Genomic DNA, 4,576 nt, shown 5'->3' with positions numbered 1-4,576 from the left:
TTACTTCGCTCCAATGTGTCAAAAAATCCTTTTTGTTCCTTCATGCTTTTCCCCTTGGAGGTATGAAATTTGGTCTCATTCCCATTTTACAGGGAATTGAGACAGAGGTGAGGAGGGAGCAATGTAAGAGCCAGATTTTTGAAAGCTTTCAAGTCACCAAAGAAACTGTGAAATAGTGTGTAATTTGTGCATTTGAAGAGAAGAACAAGGCAAGGTCTTTACGTCTCAAATACAAATGGAGCTCTGAGAGGCTCGAGTCTGCTGATCAAAGCAGCTGCAGGAACAGCACCCCAAACACCAGGTCCCTAAACACAGGCATAAAGGTTACTTTTGGAACTTCCCTCAGAGGAAGTTAAAGGCTCCTGTCTTGCTCGTAACTCTCTGAAAAAAATCTACACTGTACAATAGCTCAAACTGGAGCTCGGCCTGCTCAGAGAGCAAAAGTAAATTGAGGCAGTGTTTCAAGGTCTCTGAAACGCACATACGTGTAACATAGCAGCACATGCAGTGTCAGTTTATCAGGAGTACCATGCCACAAATACAATCCATATTTATTCACAAAATGCAGAGAATCACTGAATGTAAATGTAACAGATACATTTGGTAATGTGTCCTTAAAATAGGGAAAGCAGCAGGCAGCACAGGAGCTCTGTGGTAGGTGAAGAGATGAAGAGTGCTCCCACTGAGCAAATGGAAGGCAGGTGGAGGGCGGCATCCCTTGATATGGAGCTTATGAGTGTACTCCTGCAAGGAGAAGACATCAAAGTTCTAGTAATTTTTCCAAAACTGCTGATTCTAGCAGTGCCTAAAGTCAAGCTCTTGTCCTTTGACATGAAAAGGATAACACAACTTTTAAGAAGTTCTAAATTATTAACACATAGATTTTAAAAGACCACGATATAGTCTAAAAATAAATCAGGGAAGCAAAATATCCTGGGATATCAACATACCTCCACTGGTGGTATTTCAAATTGGCATAAATTACATTTCTCAAAAATCTATGTTGGCTGTAGAGTTAATGGCAGTCATCATTCCCTCTGACAACGTGTGGCCAACCCTTCCACTATTCTGTCCAGAGCTGATACGGTAGTATCGAACAATTTCACAAGACATGTTATTTTCATCCTACAAATATCAGCACACTGGTACTTCCCCCAGATCCTCTAGTCCAAGTTCTCTGCAAAACAAAAGAAAAACAAAAACCCCATTTTCAACATTCTTGTTTGGTGCATCTCCTCAACTGTTGATTCACAAATCTATGTCCATTGTAATACCAGTGCAGAACTTATCCCTCCAGGCTAGTATTTTAGCACATCCATATCTCCCTTCCCCCTTCTCTACTGCAGTCTCCACAAGGCAATAAAAGAAACCACTTTTGAAAGTCCTCACAACTGTTTCCTGCACTTCCTAACTTCTGTGACAAGACAGAGGATGATTGTTTCTTCTCTCCACTTCTGAGGTCACTGCCATTATATCTAAGGATATCTTTTAAAATTCCTTTCCATCACTCTTTTTGATGGAGAAAAGATTCCAATGAACATCAAAGAATGAGAAAATCACAGTATTTTCTTTGACAGTAATGGTGTTTTTAGGAGATGTTTACATTCTTAACAATTACCAGGAAGCAAGTCTCCCGTGACCAGGTTCCTGTGAATGCATTCAGTGATCAAGGCCAGGTTGGATGGGGTTTTAAGCGACTGGGTCTAGTGAAAGATGTCCTTGCCCACGGCAGAGGGGTGGACTAGATGGTCCTTAAAAGTCTCCTCTAACCTAAACTATTCTGTGATCCTGTGACTGTATCTTATTTTATTAATCACAGCCTTTTTGATGACACAGATGTATTTTGTGCAGTATTTATATTGTACACTCACAGCTTACAGGTGCATAACTTACAAGTTGTGTTGTTTGTATTTTCCTGCACCATCCTTCACCTGACAAGGTCTTGCCCTATCACTGAGGCCTCTCTGTGATATTACATTACAATAAAATTATTGAGATCTGAGGCTCAAACCATATGTTCTCCCAGATCAAATTCTTACTACATTGTCCTAGAATGGCAGATGAATCCAGCCCTCTACTCTTGCAGTAACAGGGAGCAACAGGACAGTATCAGTAATGCTAGAACCAAGTATTTTAGGTAGCAATATTTTCAAGGCACAGCCCTTCTGCTTAGCAAAATACAGATCTGCAACTGCTTCCCAGGTGCAAGTTGATACAGACACCATGCTGATAATCGACTGATAACCTTCAGCTTGCACCCAAGTGGTTAAGAAAGCAGAACACCTAAGGGAAAATGCTTACAGAGGATCAGAAGCACCAATCTTGTGTTGGTGACTCAGCCCACAGAGAGACTCAGACTTCCTTGGTTCACCTGGAACTGAAGAGTCTTAATCCTGTGGATACAGAGTACCCATCTATGGGGACAATACCTCCCATTGTATCTCCCCTCTCCTTCAGTGGTGCTGGTGTGTCCCCTCCCAGGCTGGGTAGCCTGGCTGTGCCTCTCTCTGAAGCACTCCCTGTTCCTCATTTGGGGTTCTCTAATGTCAACTCTGAGGTCAGGCAGGCAGGGCCCCCTCCCAAACACAACGGACTATAGATAGCTGCTGCAGCAAGTGCTTTTCATTATGTACCTCCCCCTCTCAACCCAGTGCGGGTGGGAGAGGCATGGGGCCCCCGTGCTGCTCTGCTACGTGTTTTCTGTTATTTGGGGTGAGCTGCACATTCCTCACATGCTTTGAATGTCATGTGGAGCCCTGGGGAATCCTTAGAGGAGTGGGACATACAACAAGAAATCTGGAGGAGATTTCTAACTGTGACAGCAATCAGGCTCCAAAACACCCTTCCAAACTAAGAAGGACATAGAAACAAAAATCCCATTTGCTTTCACATGAAAGCCTGCTGAAGTTGTGAGTGATTACAGGATTTTGTATTTGTGACAGCTAAGGATCAGACGCTCACAGACCCAAGAAGGGCTGCACACTGCCTTCTCATCCTTTACCCTGGAAATCTGACCTCCACTCCCTTCCTGGAGTGCAAATGTGGTACCTTGTACTAAGGACAGGAAAGTAACCTCCCAGCCTCCTCTGCCCCTACCCCCTCAAAACAATTTGGGTCTGTATTAAAGCCAAGATGCCCAGTTCATGTTTCAGTGTCATCTCAGAGTTTGCAGAGAAGATTGTTATGGATATAGAAACATATGACTGAAAGGACTTCCTGGGATGGCCGGAGGCACTGACCTCAGTGGCCATTCCCCAACTTGCTGCCATGCATTTTATTCCACCACAACTTTCAGGCTGCCAGTGTAATTGGAAATCCTGCAGGTTCTGAAGGGCCAGCGGGACAGGCTAGCATTCCCTGTAAGTTTTAACCTGTAACTAAAGCAAAATATAATTTCCAGATCCCAGAACTACGACAAGATCAACAAAATGATGAACAGTTAAGAAAAGGGAACTTGAAACAAAGGGAAGCCTTCATGCCTGCAGAAACTGAACACACATCTTGAATACAAATAGAAATAGGGGAGCTCCTGTATTGTTCTGCATCCCGTGCTGTAACTGTGGTCGCTGTGCTGGCTACCTCAGAATCTGCCAGGAATCACCTGGAAGGCAACACTAATAAAATACAGGTCAGAGAAACACTTTCATGTGGTTGTTGATTAAGGATAGCACTGGGCTGAGGACTGAGCTTTATCATAGGTCCCAGTTATAAATATACATAGTGACCATTCTCTTTAAAACTGACATTCTGAGATTGTAACTTTAAGTGAAATACACCAATTTATGGATTGCAAGATGTGTAGAGACACTGAATAGAACAGCATGTGCAACACCCATGGCATCTCACATAGGTCAGACTACCACGGCTCCTCTATAACTCCCAGTAAAAATCCTAAAGAGCAGTAACAGGAAACATTCACCACGGCTGCCACAGACACTCCTCCAGCCCTGCCCATTTGTCCTTAGCCTGGGAGCTCCAGTTTGGGTCTCCAACACAGCCATGCAGCATGCAGTCATTAGTGCCATCTCCACTCTGAATGCAGCACAGGCGACAGAGCCTGGGCCGAACTACCAAGGGCGCTACTGTACAGAACCCTGTACCGTCGCACAGAGTCCCGCACGGAGCGCTGTACGGAACAGGGCACCCCTGGACAGAGCCCTGAGCCCGCTTCCAGCGCCGGGGCCGCCGCCGCCCTCCGTGGCGCTCCCGACGAGTGGCTGCGCTCGAGGCTCCCGCGGCGGCGCCAGGAGCGCGGGGGGCAGCCCCGGCAGTGGCGGGGCAGGCCCGCGAGGGGGCGCGCGCTCCGCGCTCTCTGCGTCCGGTGCGGGGCTCCCACTTCCGGTCGGCGCGGCGTGCGCAGGATGGGCCGTCGGCACCACGAGTGACCCCCGGGCCGTGAGTGACCTCTGAGCCGTGAGTGACCACCGGGCCGTGAGTGACACCTGAGCCGTGAGCGAACCCCGGACTGTGAGCGAATCCCGGGCCCCAAGTGCGCGGGGAACGGCCCGGGAAGCCTCGGCCGAGCTGCTTCGGAGAGCGAGGGGAAGCGGAGACTGGGACGGAGGGGGATTCGACG

The 4,576-nt window shown here is 47.1% G+C and overlaps 1 long non-coding RNA gene across 1 annotated transcript; it reads right to left on the bottom strand.

Moving 5' to 3' along the window:
- Positions 1 to 564: 564 nt before the first annotated feature.
- LOC138117545 (uncharacterized) lies at positions 565 to 2,388 on the bottom strand. Its single transcript, XR_011154696.1, has 3 exons — positions 2,302 to 2,388; positions 951 to 1,177; positions 565 to 744 (listed from the first exon to the last, which is right to left on the bottom strand). It is a non-coding gene; the product is annotated as an uncharacterized lncRNA (long non-coding RNA).
- Positions 2,389 to 4,576: the final 2,188 nt, after the last annotated feature.

Source organism: Aphelocoma coerulescens, chromosome 1 (assembly GCF_041296385.1).
Source record: "Aphelocoma coerulescens isolate FSJ_1873_10779 chromosome 1, UR_Acoe_1.0, whole genome shotgun sequence".
Classification (NCBI taxonomy): domain Eukaryota; kingdom Metazoa; phylum Chordata; class Aves; order Passeriformes; family Corvidae; genus Aphelocoma; species Aphelocoma coerulescens.
This window is presented reverse-complemented; position numbering and strand designations above follow the sequence as displayed.